Below are 20,380 nucleotides of genomic sequence, written 5' to 3'. Positions count from 1 at the left end.
TGCACTATCAGACAATCATGTTATCCTCTGCAGGTAATTCTGTACAATGTGTGTGCTGCATTGGCTTGGTTGCTGCACTATAGAATGGAGCTGTATCAAAGTGCTGAAGAAAATGAGCTGCTCCAAGGAAATCTGAGCCCCCGCCCCCCACATTACATTGGCAACTCCCAAGCTGACAACCAGTTAATGCAAAAAGCCAGTGTAAACCTGATAGGGGGCGGCTTGGCTAAAGTGAGCACCTGTGAATGTGGACAAATGTGGACAAAAGGAGAAACAAGAGAACAGTAGGTTAGGAGCTAGGAAAACTCCCAAGGAAGCCCTGACTACCTTCCTACATATACAGCCTCTAACTCTATGATGGTTAAAGCAGTACAGGCAGAATACCGTACCCTCCAGAAGATTTAGGAAAACAGAAATTCATGGTAAGAAAATTTCTAGTGTTTCTAGTGTTTTTTTTCTAGTGTTTCCTAGACGGTATCCCTTCACCTCAGGATGCCCCAGAGCAGTATATCAGCATCTCACATCCCCAGGACTTTCTGCTATACCTTCCTACTGAAGGCAATGTTTGCAGATGAAAATACATTGACCTTGTAATGTTTAATGGAAGTGTGCAGTGAAGCCCCCATGACCATTTTACAAATGTCAATGATTATCAAGTTGCTCTGAAAGATCACTGAGGCTGACATCTGCCATAGGGAATGGGCTGTGATCCCAACAGAAAGGGATTTCACAAAGTCTTGGCTTTGCCACGTTCTTTCCCAAGGATGGTCCATCAGAAGACTTCACCTTCATAAATACTGTCATCCTGACCAAGTTAAACCTCAAGGCTCTGCACACTTCAAGAGTGTGCCAGCTCATTTCCTTTGAATGGGACAGATCTGGAGAAAAGGAGGAAAGCAACATTTCCTGTGACTGATGGAAAAGGAAGTTCACCTTTAGCACAAAAAAGTAGCCATAGACAATGCCACCAATTCTGAGACTGGGAATATTGAGGCATTAAGGGTTAGAATGTTGACTGGACAGATAGCTAAGGGCTTGATTGGCAGACCCATCAATGCTGTAAAGACACAGTTAGCATTCCATGATGTAAACCTGTACACTGTTGGCAGTACTTCAATTGTTTATTATTTTTAATTTTATAAATCTTCTAGGAGTTTTTGCATATGGAAAAATATTAAACAAGTGAACGGTGGTGCTTTTTTTGCTCTCTCTAAACACATATAAGCTGGTACATCTCTGGTTGTTCTGAAACGTTACAAATGAAGCATTACAAAAGTGCTTCCTTGGAGAATTAACAACTGAGAAGCATGATAGGCAAATAGTGTACTCGGTAAAGAGTTAGTATCATAGAATTAGGGTAGAGTTGGAAGGGACCATAAGGGTCATGTAGTCCAACTGTTTGCAATGCAGGAATCTTTTGCCCAATGTGCAGCTTGAACACACAACCCTGAGATAAAGATGCTCTACCAACTGAGCTATTGGCTCAGTTTGACAACGGAGTAGCTCAGACAAAACAGCAAATTATGGTTTGCTTCTAGGTAGGGTAGTATAGATGTATCCCTACATATTGTTGTTCTTGGATCAAACCAGGAAAAACATGCTTTGTTAAACACTGAATCACTTCATTATTTCCAATACATGCGATTTTGTGTGTGTTTGTGGCATTTTTGGTACAGGAAACCAAAGACTGACTATTGTAGTAGCTGTGCCTGTGTCTGGAAAATAAGGAGCACAGAAAGAAAGGATGGAGCATATTAGTAAAACACAGGCTCAGTTAATTTGTGACAGCTACTTCCTATCAAGACGAGAAGGAAAGAGCTTTAAAAGAATGGCCCTGTGAAGACCTTAAAATCAAACTCCCATTAGTGGCATGAACTTTGGCCACAGAAATTCCCTCCAGCTGGGCCAAGCAATAAATTCTACTTGGGCTTACTTGAACAGTTTTAAAATGGATTTCATATTAAAATCTCAGGAGATTTCAAACTAAATTTTATCAGAAGAACTTGTTCAAGAGGCACATCATTAATAGCTAAAGTCCTTGACATACACCATGGACAAGTGAAGAGCACTGGATATGGAAGCTTCACAGCTGTTTAGAAAAATAATAATAAAGGACCATCTCAGGGGGGTTTAATAGCATTCCGTTTCATCCTTGTTATCCTTTAGCATGCAAGTTTTAAAAAGTATCATCGCTAATTGCAAAGGTGATTAAAAACATGGATATCTGCCCAAAAGGATCTGGAATGAAACCATTTTGAAAACTGTAGCATCTGGAGTTTTAGTTACTGCCCACCTGGTCTAAATTCAAGTTGTGGGCTGGAGATGAAAAGGTCCGCATGCTAGTTCTGTTCCCTTGAGTCATCTGCTCCACATATGGAGTGCACATATAATGGGTGAAGGGATTTGATATGGGATGAAATATGGTTTACGGGAAGGATGCCTCAGAAACACCGAAGCCTTTCATCTCTCTCGGTCACTGCTGGTATCAGTCCAAACCAGGTGGGTAGTGGATGCCTGAAAAGAGTAACAGCTGACACCTGCTGTTCAGCAACCAACAGTGGATGAAATGAACCTTTAAGACTAATTTGTGGTGGATATGCCTTTTACTCTTTGTTACTCTATGCAGACGTAAACAAAAATATGAAAAAAATGGTTTGTTTGTTTTTTTAAAAAAGGCTAGGATTTTTACAAGGGACCAAACATTCCCCGCCTCTCTTATTGAAAAATTTCAGTGTACAAATAAAGTACGGGTAAATGAAACAAAAGAAAAGAGTGCTTGAAACTATCTTCTTCTTTCTTTGGCGATCACTCATAGCCAAGTAAGATTGTCTTCCATAAACACGGTTTTAACAATGAGTCCGTAGGTGTCTGTGGAGGCCAATTCTGGATCCAAACATCCTTCCACAGTGGGGACATTGGTTCCTGGGCGGGAGTTGATCATGGTGTGGATTTGCCAAGCGTGCCTTCCTCTTAGCATGTTTCAAAGTCCATGACACCTTTGGTAAAGGCTGTTTTCCAATTGGAGCACTCGCAGGCCAGTGTTTCCCAGTTGCCGGTGTTTATTCTACATTTTTTTTTTTTTTAGATTTGCCTTGAGAGAGTCTTTAAACCTCTTTTATTGACCACCAGCATTACGCTTTCCATTTTTAAGTTCGAAATAGAGTAGTTGCTTTGGAGGACGATCATCAGGCATCCGCACAACATGACCAGTCCAACGAAGTTGATGTTGAAGAATCATTGCTTCAACACTGGTGATCTTTGCTTCATCCAGTACACTGATATTAGTTCGCCTGTCTTCCCAAGTGATGTGTAAGATTTTTCGGAGACACGGTTGATGGAATCTTTCGAGAAGCTGGAGATGGCGTTTGTAAGTGGTCCATGTTTCACAAACATACAGTAAGGTTGGTAGTACAATAGCTTTGTAAATAAGCATTTTGGTCTCCAGTCCTCAAACACTCTGCGCTTCAATTGGGAGAAAGCCCAAAAATATTTTTTGATAATTGTATATTCATTGGAATAGCAGCATTATTTATACAACTATATATTGTGTTGTGCTATAGTTTCAGGCAGTCTCCTGCTTGAAACTATAGTACAACAAAATATATAGGTGTATAAATAATGCTGTTCTTCCAATGAATATACAATTATCAGAAATATTACTATGGCCCCCTTTGATCAATGGATGGAAGATACGGCAACTCTTGCAACACAGGAACAGATTGCTTTTAGATGCAGATTGTATATGGATAAATATGATATTTGGAATCCATTCACCGGTATAAAAATTATAAGGATTTGCCAAAACATTCCATATTTTGGGTGTTGAGGCTTCAGCAGTGAGTTGCCTCAGTATCACATTTGTAAATATGGATATATTAATACTAATCCACTTTGGAAAATTAAAATTCCTGAGATTCCTGCATTGCAGTGGGTTGAACGAGATGACCTGGGGTACCTTCCAACTCTACAATTCTATGATTCTGTGATAATTGTTCTAAAGATTGCTATGATATATCCACGCAAGGCACTTTGAACATTCCAAGGTTTTCTAGAAATATTTATTGTTGTTGTTACTTATTGAATCCTTATAATCTAAACTCAAGAGGGCAGTGTATAAATTGTTGTTGTTGTTGCTGCGGCTACTACCATTTTTATTTACTACCCACCTGTCATCTAAGGTCCCAGGGCAGGTTACAACAATTTAAAATGCAACATTAAAAACAGTTCTAAAGACTTCTAGGTTTGTTTGTTTTTAATGTAACAAATTCTAGTGATTTTTCTCCATTAAGCCATACGGCTACCTTTCCTTAGCTGGTGATAAAGTAGCTAAAGGATAATACTTCTCTTAATTAATTTCATAGACACTCTCCAAACACACAAATATGCATACATGGGGCACAATCCTGCTTGACAGCAGAAGCTTAGTGTCCCCATATGGCCACATGATTTGGCCCTGATCCGTTTTACAAGAAGCCGGGTTACTTTAGCAGACATTGATTGCAACCTGAGTATATTGCAGGCTTTTCCAAAAACACACTTTCCCACAATATGCTGAGGGCCATAATATAGGGAATTTCATTTTGAGAGCCTTATAAAGCAGCAGTGATTTTTAACCTCTGACATCCTACAAGGAGATACTGCATTTTATATATCGAAATGAGCAATTTTAACAGCCCACCATTAATTATTATAACTCTTTCATTAAAGGTAAGACACCAAATCCTTAATAAAAAATGATAACTTGGCATTATACGTCACTTTACTTCTTGTCTCTTAAAATGCTAACATCTAAAGAGTCAAATAGGACGTGCTGTAGTTTATCCTCCTCCACCACAGGCAAATTTCAGCATTATAGGCATAAAATGCCGCCTCTTGCTTTTACCCCTTGTTATATCAAATGTAAGCAGATTTTCATTAAGTTCACTGGAAGGGAACATTTCACTTTAGCTGTAGTACGTATCCCTTCATTGCCTGAGCTTTTCTGCTGTACTGAAACCTGCTGGGAGGCCATTTCCCTTTTCTTTCTTTATGACCTCATTTGATACTGTGCCTGAGTAGTTTGGACATTTTTGTTTTGTTTACTTTCTTAACTCAATCCCTAGAGCCCCTTTTATGGCCTGGCGAAATGTGGCTCCTACAATTTTCATTAGAAGTAAAGAGTCACCTTTTTATTTCTTTGGGTGAAACAGAGGGACCCTTTCAGAACAAAGCTTATTATGTAACAAAAGCAGGAAAAATGGCTCTTTTAAGGAGTTCACAGGTGATTTATTATGTTGGTCAAATTATGCCCTCCCCACCCTGCCTCTGAAAAGTATTTTAAGCTTCTGCCAGAGCGCAACGCATTTTACAACAAGGTCTAATGCTTGGTATTTTTCACAAATGAAAGGAGGAATACAAGAAAACATTGCTTTATTTGGCAAGGTGAATGAGGAAGAACTTAGGTGGACTGTTCTGCTTCTATGAATTATGAGAATAGAGCTGCCTGCCTGGAGTTTACAGATTGTGTCCATCCTTGGCTTATTATTGTTGGGGATTCAAAGGGTAAATCTCTTCCAATCTGCCAACTGAAAGAATACAGTCCAGCAACTGAGAAATCCTGTGAGGCTTCTGGCTATCTGTTTTGCCCCAAAGAGCAAGCACCCTTTACTCATGGATAGAAGAAGGTGAACTGTAGAATCTTCCAGCTTCCTAACCATAATGGTTTTCAATCTCACAATCCTTTTCACATTATATTACAAAACCATCCATACACAGCACTGGCCTTACCCCAATGCAGCAGGGGGAAGCTGCCCCTTTCTCTCTCTATCTTTTGTGAATTACAAATATTGTATCACAACTGCAAACTCAACTTGAATTTGAGTTCCACAAGTTGACTATCCACCTTTGACAACTGTTGCCCACTTCAACAAAGAAGTGGCTAATGAAAGTTCCATTTATTCGAACACTTTCTCAATCTTCAGTTTATGCATCAGTTTGTGCCAGCTTCCCAAGAAAAAGATTATTCACTCCATGTCCTCAGAGGACCTAGTCCTACATCAGTATGAGTTTTGTTAAGACTTTCTTGGACCCAGACAATTGCTTTCAGCATATTACTGTGGTAATCAAATTTCTGCCTCCACATTTCCTACATCACCCTCAAGTCATGTGACACTGTATGAAATACGTTCCTTTAATAGTCGCTTGCCTCATTCTGGCCAAGGACACATTGTCCTCGTGTAGATGAAATTAAAATGACTGCATTGTTTCACTTGCCAATGGGACTTCACGTACATATTTATACATGCATTTCTAACAGCTACTTTAGCTGATGGAAAAAGCAGTGGCTGCCACTTTTAAATCTGAGATGACTAAAGTCCAGCTGTTAACTGCTGCTTTTACAGACCCAACCAAGGCAAGGTTTTGGGTGTTTTTTTGTGTTTTTGCCCTTTTTTAATACATAGCAAAACAATTATTGCCATAAGCAAACAATGGGGAACTGCTACCATTTCCTTAAACATGGTTTTGGTATAAGAAGAGAAGCAGGTAGGCAAAAACTACGTACGTCACAGCCTGTACTAATGGGACTTAACTCTCCCAGGCACCAGGGCAAGTTACCAACAACTATCCTATGGGAATGATTCCTTCCAGGGGGGAGAGAGGGAGGCAGGCAAAGACTATCTCAGAGTCTGATTCGGGTTGGCTTCAAATAGCCCCAGCCATTTTATCACCAATTGCCATGTGGGAAAGAACTTGGTGGCTTTTTATATGTTGATCCTGTATGCTGTGTTTTTATTTTAATGTAGTTTAGTGTTTCATGTATATAGCCTTGGAAGTGTTTTTCTTCTGAAGGTGAGACACAAACAACTGCCATGAAATAGATAAATGTTGTTTTGCTTGTGTTTAATCTTTTGGAAAACATTTTTGTATGTTCATCAAACTATAATTTAAGGACCTGTATAGTATAGGTTTATCTGTTTTAAAGTGAGTGCTAGCCACGTGCCCCAGCCGGCCAATTGGCTGGCTGTTCACTTACGCAACCGGGAATCCTCCGGGCAGCGAGGGACAAAGTCCCCCGCCCACCCGGAAGTGAGAGGGCAGCTACGCGGTCCACCGCAATTCCTCCCCACAGGTAAGTGGAGCGGATCTATATTTCAGTTTCTGATTCTTTTACATCTGATGTTGATGATATTTTTAGCAGTTCTCTCAATAAATGGATGGATCCAAGTCATTCAGGGTTTTATAATGTTTTTATTGTTCCCCAACCCGGTATTCCAGGAGGAAGGGTGGGATATAAATATTTAAGACAAACATTTAACAATGTTTACATTATTTGTTTCATTTCATTTGTTCAGCTCATTCAGTTTCAACTTTTTGACTGTCTCAACCAGTTCATTCCACTGTTTGTTCAACAAAAGCCAAGGAGACCCAACAAAATAAAAGAGGACTTTGTATTTGGATTTGGGCTATAAGTGTCTACATTTTATAGATGTGCTGTCCATTGTTGACAGCAGAGGTCCAATTTAATTGATACCTAAAGGCACAATTCAGTGAATAACAAACAGAACTTCCATTTTTCTAGTGAGCTAGAAAAAAGGCAGAACTTCAGTATGATATTTAGTCAAAGTTCATATGTGGGGGTTTTCTTTGTGTGTGAGAATGTGTTTTGTTTGTTTGCTTGCATCTCTGGAAATGGGACAAAGCCATTATATTCAAAGTTTGGGGATTTCAGAGGTGTGTTTTCTGCTTTACTTTAGCTTTGAAGTCTAGCAGTGGTAGGAAAAAAAATTGGTCTGTGGTTACTAACCATATCCTAGACACCTTGGAAATTAAAGCCTCAAGGAATTTGCTTTTCTGCATGTTACAAAACAGAATACACACTCATACAAAAACACCAAAAATGATAGTTTCACATTAAATGTGCCTTATCAAAGGCTACTGGTGACCCCCTCACTTCTGACATAGAACAGAAAAAGTGAAGGTAGAACACTATGCCTTATCCTTGTGGACGTTAATTTTAAATATCTTTAGAAATCAGTCCTCATTAGTTGTTTGGTCTCTGTTGTCTTAGGTAAAAGACTACAATCCTCTTAAAAGTGATGGAATTAGATCGCTTTGACAAAATCATGGGTGGCTGTGATATACTATGTATGTCAAGGAATATAATAAAAAAAATTAAAAGAAGCTCAGTCAGCCCCAATGTCCTTTGGGTTAAATCTGCCCAGAATTATACACGTGAAGAGCAGCTCAGTGGCAGCAACCTGTCATTAAAAGATAAAATCACTTTAAGCCATCGGGGGGAAACGTAGCTACTTCTGTTTGATCTTAGAGGAAAACAGCTATAATTCACACTACGTATAATTTAACAGAGGGTAAAGGCTATGCAAACACAAGAATATTATTTATGATCTCTCAACATAAGTCTATAAAATATTGCATTTTGAAATGTTAAAAATACCATTATACTTCAATATAATACCTATTTCTTCTAGCTCTCACATTGTTATGAAAATAGCTATTGATTTCTGGCTGCAGCCAACAGATGGAATGTCTGGAACAGGGTGTTTGTTGTCATAACAACAGTGGACTGACAGCCAAAGAGCTTAACTTAAATTAGATAGCAGAGCCCCATTATGCAACCCTCAATTATTTGACCCCCCTTTCTAAAGTTCAAGGCTTGATATCAGTAGCTTTATATCAGAGTAAATAACATTCCCCTTTTGCCAAATCTCAGCATATCTAAATGCAGTTGACATTCCCCAAGAGTCTTTCAATGATTTAAGAGTGCGCCTGTTTGCTCTGTTCACCAACCCCACTTACTGCCATTTCCACCACATTAACACCCTAGAACTTCCCATCTCACCCCATGAAGCTACTGAGAGCACTTTTCACTATCCCAACTCTATTCTTGAAGCCACTTTTCTGTTCTGCAGCCTGACTTTGCATCCCTGTTTTCACCATCACCCGTGTCCATGCCGTGCCCATGCCTCCTGCGTTCCTTTTGTGAAACCCCACCTTGCACACAACATCCCATGTCTTCCTCCTTCAACACTTTGCAACTACTAAGCATCCTTTTCACCTTATGAAGCTACCATCCTGTCCTATTGGACAGTTGGACAGTGTTCTCGAAGCGACTAGCATGAGTTTGGCCAAACTGCGGGAGGCAGTGAAAGACAGGCGTGCCTGGCGTGCTCTGGTCCATGGGGTCACGAAGAGTCGGACACGACTGAACAACAACATCCTGTCCTATTATACAGACCCTTTCATACCCCTGCTTTTATCTTCAACCTCATTCCCATGCCTCCTACTTAGTCCATTTTTGCAACCCCCTTTGCACCCCCATTTTCACCTTCACTCCTTTCCCCCCTCCACCCTTCTCCATTTATCAACTTTCCTTTACACGCAGATCAGCATGATTTCCATGCCTTATCCTCTCTCTTGTTATGCAGCCTGCTTTGCACACAAATTCTGCAATGATATACAGTATGTTACTGTACCTTTAAGATGAATAGATATCAAGAGCAAGCTTGTCAGTTACAGAATCTGGAACGTTAAGTTGAGGACAACGCATGGTGCCAGGAGTGAAGTACATGACAAGTGTAACATACTGTGGAATATTTAAGGCCTCCACATCCCTTATCTCTCATACAAGGCAAATGAGGATGGCAAGAGGGAGAAGTTTAAAACAGCCACATTTTTCCTTTCAGTGCTGCTGCCATCTTGCTTCTTGTCTCAGTAAAGAGTGGGTTTAGGGACAATGATATGAAAATTGTGGATTTAAATAATGGCAGATGTTTGAGTAAAGCAGGGATAGGGGCACACAGAGGGGTTGTTTAAAAACATGAACAAACAAACCAGTTTTAACAAGGAGAAATATCAGAGATGGGTACAACATGAAAAGGCTAACAAAACAGAGCCATTTCCAACTTCTGTCTTGTCATGCACAAACATTGTTTTAAGCTGCCACTCCTTGCTCACTCTACTCAAACCTCTGCCATTATTTAAAATCACCACTTTTTTCTTCTCAGTTTCTTTTCACTTGTTTTGTTCAAACCTCTGCTGCATTTTTTGAAAACTGACATTTTCCTTTCCGCTCCCTCCATCCTTGTTTTACTCAAACTTCTGCCACTGTTTTAAACCACCACTTAACTCCTCAGTGTTCCTCCCTTCTCACTCCTATCCCATGGCCACTGCTGCTGTGCAACCTGCCTTTTCTTTCAATGCTCCCCTTCTCTGCCTTGACTTCAACCTCCAATGGGAATTTAATGATGGCAGCATGGGCATAGCTGGGGGGGGCGGTGGCAGAGGGGGAACTACCCCCCCTAAATCAAGTAAATAAATAAAAATACTTAACAGCTCAGTCCCCCCCAACATAAAGCCTGTCCCCATTAATGGATACATCCTTTATTTATGGTGAAAATAAAGTCCAGTTGTGCCCTCCTTGGTCAAGAAAAACCAGCATGAATTGAAGATCTCACAAGGAATGGAGCAACAGCTTTCAAAAGCAGCTTTACCACCACCAGAAAGCCCAGAGAAGTGATATCAAGGAGAAGTGCGCATCTGATTTTATCTAAATTCATGCTGCCCAATCAGAAATCAGATCATTTAGGTCACACTTGCATAATATTTGTCATGAAATTGTTCTTACTGGTACCTTTAAAGTATTTTGTCAAACTCTTTCAGACTTTGCAAATTTCCCAGCTACTGAAAACTAGTTATAAAAATCTAGACAGAATATATAGATGTAGGCTAGCAGAACTGACCGAAAATAACCACATTTTCATGGATCATAAAAAGCAGAGACATCACCTTGCCGAAAAAGGTCCGTAGAATTAAAGCTATGGTTTTCCCAGTAGTGATGTACGGAAGTGAGAGCTGGAACATAAAGAAGGCTAATTGTCAAAGAATTGATGCTTTTGAATTATGGTGCTGGAGGAGACTCTTGAGAGTCCCATGGACTGCAAGAAGATCAAACTTATCCGTCCTTAAAGAAATCAGCCCTGAGTGCTCACTGGAAGGACAGATCCTGAAGCTGAGGCTCCAATACTTTGGCCACCTCATGAGAAGACTCCCTGGAAAAGACCCTGATGTTGGGAAAGATTGAGGGCACAAGGAGAAGGGGACGACAGAGGACGAGATGGTTGGACAGTGTTCTCAAAGCTACCAACATGAGTCTGACCAAACTTCGGGAGGCAGTGGAATACAGGAGTGCCTGGCAAGCTCTGGTCCATGGGGTCACAAAGAGTCGGACACAACTAAATGACTAAATAACAACAACAACAACAACAACAACAACAACAACAACAACAATGGCTGAATTAAACTTTTTAACTAGTTCATATTAAAGTATCACATTATTTGTATATCGTATAAACCAAACTATGGTTTGTCAGGCCAGATTTACTCCCCATTGTCTTTTTTTTTTTACTGCTGTGATACACTAAGCTAAGCCAAGGTTTGTCCTTGGCTACAATTCGTGGTTAGTGAGGAGAAAACTTAACACATCAAGCCAAATCTTGAAAGGAGCCCAAACATCAGATTTCATCTACTGAAATGGGCATTCACCTTGGTAGCCAGGAATAAAGATAAAGGGAAGAAATGGCCTTGTCATATTCCCTAAGGGGGTTATCTAAAGTCCAGTTTCATAACAATCCTGCCCACGACTCCAAATAATGCACAGCTGACAAAACAAATAAATAACATGAACATGGGCTGCAATCGTGTACACTGGACTAGGCAATGGCCATAATTCCCCTTGCAGTTTTATTCCAAGTGCAGCTGTCTCTGTGCGGGCTGCTGTATTTCACACATAACTGTGGTTATGATAACACTTGTGATGGGGAATCTCATAGTTTATTAAAAATGGCATATTGCATTGTGGTACCAGTACTGATTTATAGCACATTGCTTTTCAGCTAGCCTCACATGAATGCTTCTCCAGAAATATTTCACTGCAAAAGAGGAAGGAGCAATGTCATGTAAGTTGTCCCTAAAGAAATAGCATTGGTTTGCTACTCTCCTTACTGGACAGATGTCGAATAACTGATTTTCAACACAGAAGATGCAGTAGTATTTTTTGTGGATGTACTTAAAAGTTAGTTTCAGCTTCATTATTAACACCACATTCCAGGGCTCAACCCTCACAAAACATTAGGTTGCTAGGGTCTACCTGGGTTAGCCCTAGTTCAAAGTAAGTTTGAAGAAGTATGTTCCTGGTGAGTAGGATGGGAGTGGGGAGTTAGATATATAGCTCACACTGAAGTAAGTAAAAAGAATAATTGCTGTGATTCCAATGAAGTTCCTGGTGGATTCTGCTAACCTGTTTTTTGCATAGCAATTGCCGAATTCTTTTATTCCACATAATATCTGAGAGACCCTTTAAGAGGCAATCTTGCAGAAACCACCCTAAAACCCTTTAAGAATCTCAAGTGAAACCATATCTTACCAGAACCATGCAAACATGTGGGCTTCGAGAAAGTAACTTGCAGCCACCTTGCTAAGAGAGGACAGTGACGGTTATGACTTACAGTATAAAGCCCTAGGCCATATAGGCTATCGGAAAGACCCATGTTCTCCCATATGAACTAGCCTGGGTTCTATGGTCTTTGAAGGAGGCTCTTCCCTCTGTCCCTTTGCCCTTACAGGTTGGGATGTGGTAGAGGGCCTTCTCAGTGGATGCTTCCAGATTCTGGAACTCCCTTCCAAGAGAGGCTAGACTGGATCCCTCCTCCTTGTCCTTCCGCCAGCAGGTGAAAACAGTTTTATTCCGGCAAGATTTTACAACTGTTTTTAAGGAAAGGGTTTTTACTTCTGTACCTTTTTATACTGGACTTGTTTACTAAATTTTATAGATTTGTTTTTATATAGATTTAATTCTATTATAGTTTAATTGCTTTTTAACTATTACCTTTTAAATGCTTTTAGCTTTCTGTGTTTTATCCTTGTTGTTTCAATTTTTTGTGAGTCATCTTGTGTCCCAGATCTGGGGAAGAGGTAGGCAATAAATATGATGATAATGGTGATGGTCATTTAATTTTTTTTAAACTATCTGTATAGCCCAGTGCAGCATCAGAGTAAAAAACACTTGTGTGTGTGGGGGGGGGGGTTCAAGCAGGTACAAACTCCTCTCTGGGAGCCTCCCCCTTTGCACAGTCCCAGTAAATCATAGTTTGGTTTAGAGTATCATGCAAATCAGGCCAATGTTGTTCAGCATTATTTGCTATAGCCAACCTTAATCATTTAGCATAAAGTGTGTGTGTGTGTGTGTGTGTGTGTGTGTCAATCACTAAACATATATGCTGTAGAAGCTGAAGGGCATTTAAAAATATTCTTTTTTTTCCTGCACCCCAAATACCTGACCACTTTAAAGAGCAGTACTTAGACATATATCTCCTCTACAGTGTAAGTGTCATAACTTCCTTTAGATCACAGTACAGACAACATACCGTATGTACAGTACTTGATTATATGATGAGTAACTAAATAATTCCACCATCCCTGCAAAAATTCACCTGCACAATGTCATGTGTACTTGAGGGAAGGGTGAGCACTATAATTAAGTATCAAGCCGTTTCACTAGCACGAGTCTGCCATGAAGTATGAAATGGCTATTATTAATATCCTTAAGGTCCCATTTTATGTACAAGGTTAATGGAATACAGATGGAATAGCTTTAAAAAAATTTTTTTCTGTGCTGTGTATGTTTTTGCATGAAGATGCAAAGACAGAAAGAAAAACTGCAGCAGATGTGAGTAGTGATATCTACTGATGCTAACAGTGATGCAAAAAGGTTAAAATGTCAGGCTCCCATGCACTGTCTGGTCATAGTTATGGTTGCCGTATGTCCTCTTTTCCCAGGACACGTCCTCTTTTTCATGGGTAGAGTCGTCATAGCGATCCACAGTTAAAAGCAGGTCAGCAAAATGTGTCCTGTTTTTTGCTCTTCGAAATATGGCAGCTCTATAATTCCACTATGAATTCTGGCAGCTGGTGAAATATGGGAAGAAACGAAACTGCTTCTACCGGTATCAATGGGAAGAAACAATTGAAACACGTTCTTAATGTGGGATAAAAGAACAGGCATATCAAAAGCTAAACTGCTGCTGTGGAACAAAAGGAACTTTTTTGGCACTATTTAAAATAGTTTTTATAGAAGTGAACTCAGAGAGTGGTGGAAGATATTTTGCCACTCCCAACTTCTTGGTTTCTATCTCACTTTGCTAGAAGGATAGAAAAGATACAGAGTCGTCGGATAAGCATAAAGCTGCCACAGTTGTGCCGTAGAGGCAAGTAGCGCATTTATTTCGTGACCAGATGCTAGTTCCGGCTGAAAAGGAGTATCAAATTAACTGAAATTGCAGCTTCAGACACCTTCTGTCTCTTTACTTTGTAATTGTTGACCCTTCTGTTTTCACAAGGAAGGTAGGATATTGCTAGGAGGTTGAATGGCATGTGTACAGCTGTGTGGAAAAAGTAGCCCCAAATTTAGCTTTGTGTTCCATGGCAGAGGAACTTTTCAGCATGTTTCCTGTACATGGCAGAAATGTGCCACCAGGAGAGGGAGGACTCAGGGACAAAAGTTCAAGGTCCCTGTCAGCTGAATGAGCAGCAGGACATGCAAAATTACCAGGGCTGGCCACATTTTGAAGCAAATGCTTTCCCACATCACCCAGAAAGGCAGCGGTCACTGGAATGGAAGGACTATGTGATTAAGTTGCCTTCTGAGGCAACCCAACTGCTGCAGAGAGTTGAATTTTTCTCCTTCTGCTTCCTATATTTAAAGTGGGGGGAAATTATTCCCCCTTTATTTTTTCTTCTTATATGTGTGTGTGCTGAAGACTGCATAAGCAGTGCAGCTTATAGTGAGTGATGAGCTTAATAAATGATAGTAATAGTTTGTATTATTAATGTGGGTATAATACAAAAATCTCCTAGAGGTCTACCTAGAAGAGATAATCGTGACAACAACTGCCTTCTACATTACAGCATTTTCCTATAGTAGCTGAATGCTTCCCATGCTTGCTCAGCATTAACCTACCATTGCCAGTTACATGTCTCAAAATATTGGAATTTGTTTTCAAATCTGGGGAATCATTTTCAGTTCTTTATACTGGTAAACATATGAATAAAAATCCCTAAAAGATAAAATGCATCCTATGGGTGTTGCAGCCTGAATGTCAGTATTTCAGCACCAAAAGTATCTGCATATTTCAAAAGCTTGGCATATTAAATACATTATCTTCAAATGATGTCCTGCATATGATTGTGGTTCACTGTGGATTCTTTTGCTTCTGTTTTTAATTCCAAATGTGTTGGGCTCTATTTTCATGTCTCATTGAAGCCAAAAGGAATGAGGTTTTAACCCCGCTTCTACTCCATGCATCCATCCATAAATTAGGGCACTGGCCTCTTTAATGCTGATAATAATAGATAATAATAGAATTTCTACACACACAGGCTTGGCTCATGCATGACAGTAAGCTATAGTACAAAATTTGGCTCTCTGTTGATCAATTGCATTCTAGTACACACTGCTCAAATCTCACATACCTTGCTCCTTGCTTTGCATTTCAGGAAAAAGGGAATAAAAAAAGTCCCATTGTGTTGGCTGCACTCCTCTCCATATATACCCCATGAGAACCAGTGCTTGTGATTTCTTTCTTTCCAAAAGTGAGGCTTTGTTTCTGGCTTATTGCTTGTGGTTTGTGAGAAACAAACCACCAGCACTGGTTAGCAGTGTGTCTGCTTCATCCAGTATGGCCAAAGGGAGTGGTAATTACCATGCACCGTGTAAGATTACATACAAACAGGGTCACAAAGACATTATAGTTTTATCCAATGCTGTGTGAGCGGAATTCAACTTGTGCATCAGGAGTTTCTCTTCCTCTCTTCCCCACATGCACCCCAAAATCAACTCTAATAAATAGTGAAAGTTGGCACACTGCAAAAAATATGGTATTAAAATAAATGCATTTTAAAGCAGATTCTGAGAATATATATATTTTTTTGCAACATGAAGAACAGAGAAGCAAAAATGATTGTAAAACAGCTTAAGTGAATAATTCCAGGTTGATGGGCAATTGGGAAACCATAAAACTGACACTGGAGAATCTGATCTCTCAGCAATACTAAATCCATAGTGATACAGAGCTAGTGTTAGAAAGGAGTCTCACATGTCTAGTAACGAGAATTTCACCTGCTAGAGATGCTGCATATTATCTCTGACCTCCGCCTGTGACATCTGTATTCATGATGTTGTTAGATTATTTATGTGATGCTTATTTTTATTTGGACGCCAGATTCCCTTCCCCCCTATCTTTCTCATGGGGGGGGAGGTCAACAGTGACACTACTCAGTTATTGTTGCAACTGGGTGGCTACTGTTTACTCTACTTATGAGGAATTTTGCTAGCACCAGAATATTGCACACAGTGCCTCTTGCTGGTGGTGACACGAGTCTACTAGATATCTGGTGATTATGTTCTTCCCAAATCACCCACTATGGTTGACCTGACATTTGAACAGAGTCTCCCAAGGACTAGTTGGACCATATTGGCTTTTGGAAATGTGTGGGTCTGGTGGGACTACACAACCTCAAAACACACACAAAGATTGCCTGTCTCTCTACTTCTCCTCCCCCTGCAAAACTCCCCACACTTCAAAATTAGTTTAGAAGGCTTTGAGTCTGAACCTTTTCATGACATGTTCCCTTTCCAATTGAAGGAGGGCTTTTTTGGGCCTGGCAGCACTTTCACACAAACAGTCCCTATGTACATTTGATGGTTCTGTGAAGACTGTATGAAGTGTTTGCCTAATCTACACCATGGCTTAGCAGAAATTTGTTGGCTGCTAGGGAGGAGATCACAACTGCTTTGCTCCTCCGTGGTCCTTTTAGTTCATTGCAGCGTGGCAGCCATGTGAAGGTTTGGCGTAGTGTGTTGTCTGAACCTGGGATTGACATTGAGTTCTCCTCACCATGATCTGCAGTCAAGATATGTTCATGGCTACAGACTGGGATTGAGGAGGAGAGATCTTAACTACTATCACAACAACACACTAAACCAAACCTTGGACTAAAGGTTTACGGACTGTGAAAGAGCAATGAGGGTGTGAGCTTCTCTTTGGGAGCCAACATTTTTTGTGTGGTCCCAGTAAGAACCTTCAGGTCCTACTGAAGTGCTTTTAAGATTAATGCAATACTTGTTTAAATGATAGCATATTAACTATGACATTTCTCTGATTCATATCTTTATCTGATATTGTGATTTCAGTAACAGCATTGTTACCTGAATACCTTCAGATAGTATAATCTAGTGAAAATTAAACTCAGTAACTGGTGTTGAGAGTCCAGCAAAGTGTCTTTAATTTAGAATCCTAGTAACTAACCAAACTTGCTAGAATTATTTGTGAGCAGGTATTCATAAAATGATTTCTATTTTCTAACCATTTTTTCTCATATCAGCACTACTGTCTTTTTAAATACAGAGCATCTATTTTTGTCATAACAAAATAAAATAAAAAATTCTTTCCAGTAGCACCTTAGAAACCAACTAAGTTTGTTCTTGGTATGAGCTTTCGTGTGCATGCACACTTCTTCAGATACACTGAAACAGAAGTCAGCAGACCCTTATATATAGTGAGAGAGTGAGGAGGGGGTATTACTCAAAAGGGTGGTGGGAATGGGTGATATTTTTGTCATGTTAATCATTATGTATTCAATGGGTTTAATAGTGAGCTGTTATTTGTACTTCTATTTTCCTCTCTTTCCTTAATTTTCTTTTTTAAACCCTTTATAGCACAGCATGAAAAGAAGCATTACTTCATTCAGAACTATTATTTTGCAAAACAAGCCTTCCCATTTCACCTGAACATGGCCTTTAAATTGCTGCCTGGTACAGCAGGTCTCACTACGACTATTTAGCTAGCTCAGTGTTCTACATGGTACAGGAGAATTCTTCTCAGCTAAAATCAAAGTGTAAGCACATTTTACCTGCCACTTGGTATACTTTTAATTATGCATACTTGCATTTGCTTGCTTTTTCTTAACACTAGGGGACCAACTTTTTCTTCATCAGATCTTTGCATACAAGTGAAGAATAACTGAGGAGAGAATGTTGGTTGGGGGGGGGAGGGGGGAAAGAATAAAGAAAACTGGTTGCCAAGATTTATTTGTTCTTCAGGCCCTTATCTCAATTATGTGCAATCTTCTGACACAGGGGAAAAACAATTATCCTGTGATATGATCACATGATTTTTTTCTGAATAGGCTGCTTCAGAAAAAACATTTCACTATATGAAAACAAAAGCCAATGGCTGCTCAATGTGTCTCTTTAAATTATCGCTTACTCCAGGCATAGGCAAACTTGGCCCTCAAGATGTTTTGGGACAACTCCCATCATCCCTAGCTAGCAGTGGTCAGGGATGATGGGAATTGTAGTCTCAAAACCATCTGGAGGGCCAAGTTTGCCTATGCCTGGCTTACTCATTTGCTTGATTCTGAGTCTAAAAATCAGCTAGCTATAGGTGAATACCACTTTCCAGTTGAACAAGCCAGCCCACTGAGACATAAAAAGCTGTATGAGGCCACGGCCTAACATAGGCTTATCACAATATTCATATCCTCCAAGTGTCCCAATTTTCCAGGAACAGTCCCGGAATTATGAAAGCTGTGCCGACTTTTGATTTGATCCCATACTGTCCCTATTTTCCCCATCAGTGCCACAGCTGCCTGGGACAGGGAGGGCGATGGCTGAGGGTGAAAGGGAGCATCCCGTTGCCTCTCCATGGCTCCCACTGTCAGCCACCTCCTTTGGTCAGCTCGCAGAGGCTGCTGGAGAGCGGGCAAGGAGGAGGAGAGGCTGCAGTCACTGAGGCCCAGCCCCACATGACATGCTGGCTCTGAGGGGCAGACAGAGGCCAGGGCCACCCTGAGTGAGAAGAAAGGGGGACTGAAGCACAGCACAAGGTGTATTGATTTAAAAAAAAAAATGCTTTGTGCATCCGCATCTAAAATTTATTTATTTGTGTGTGTGTTTCTTTTTGTAAATCTACCAAAGAACAGAACAAAACAAAATGGGATTAAGGGGTGGGGAGGTTGAGGAGGGTCATCTGGGTGGGAGTGAGAAATTTCCCTATTTTCACTGGAGGAATGTTGGAGGGTATGCAGTATTGTAAGCTGTACCGCTGTGTACATACCATGCCTTTAATTCCCATTTGAAACCCATTCGAAGAATTCTGGGCACTGCAGTTTACCCCACACAGAGTTACAATTCCCAGCCACCTTTAACAGTGCCCAGAGGGGAAAGAACATGCTTTGACTGTGCTTTAAAGGAACAAGGTGCACACGGCTCCAGAATAGCACATCATTTCCCTTGAATATTTTGTTTCCCTTCTCTTTGAATCGTTTCTCTTTCGTTTTAATTATGTGTGTTTCTTTGCTCTCGCCTCTTCTAATTTTCTAATGCCTACATCCTATATTTCTTCAATAGCTTCTCCCTGTTACATTGTTTGGCTATGACTGTCAGCAAGAATTGTATACGAGGCATAACATAAATTATTCCACTTGCATTATTTATTTCATAATCACTCCCAGAAAATTTATTCCTTACTTGCTGAATTAAACATTTTTAGAGGTCATTCTTAATAACATGTACTGTACTTTCACGGAAATTCTAGATATATATATAGTGCCAACAACTAATTGCTGCAAAAGAGGCCATTACAACAACAATGTAGAAACACTGGGCCGCTATTTCATGGACAGTCAAGAGTGGTTCCATGCAGATGGCATGGTTAACCTAGATTTCATTTTGATTTTTGCATTCCAACTTTTAACAAGGTGCTACACATTAAATCCCCAAAGAGTTGGGCAAGCATCCAATCATTCACCCACAGCACAATCCTATGCATATTTTTTCAGAAGTAAGTCCCACTGTATTCATTGCAAGTACCTTAGGCTACAATCCTACACATACCGATGTGAAAGTAAGCCCACTGAATTCAGTGGGATTTACTTATGAGTAAACATGCATAGGGCTGCTATGTCAGTTGCCTTTAACGGGCTCCTCTGCTGCCCCCTGAGTTAGAGCTCTGATCCTCTCAATCATAGGTCGTATTCTATGACTCAATGATTCTCCTGTCCCTTTAAAATCATTTACAACTATCTTCTCTTCTCCCCATCCCACATATTTTACTCCCCCCGTACAGCAGCATGCTGTTGATGTCCTATATAAATGTTAATGAGAATTGTAGCTGTAGATGTACTGAGAAACTCTTCTGGAAACACTGTGATCACTGCCAATACAAATTAGTTGCTATTAATACTCATTTGCAGATATCGTGCAGAGAATTTGCAAGAGTTTTGTTTTCTTTGGTAGTGGTTATATTTTTTTTAAAAAAGCACCATA

General features: G+C 40.1%; 1 protein-coding gene across 1 annotated transcript in view; it reads right to left on the bottom strand.

Moving 5' to 3' along the window:
• The window catches only part of SGCD (sarcoglycan delta), a 183,486-nt gene that overhangs the window by 20,850 nt on the left and 142,256 nt on the right, over positions 1-20,380 (bottom strand). The window lies entirely within an intron of this gene.

This window comes from Lacerta agilis, chromosome 2 (assembly GCF_009819535.1).
Source record: "Lacerta agilis isolate rLacAgi1 chromosome 2, rLacAgi1.pri, whole genome shotgun sequence".
In the NCBI taxonomy this organism is placed as follows: domain Eukaryota; kingdom Metazoa; phylum Chordata; class Lepidosauria; order Squamata; family Lacertidae; genus Lacerta; species Lacerta agilis.
This window is presented reverse-complemented; position numbering and strand designations above follow the sequence as displayed.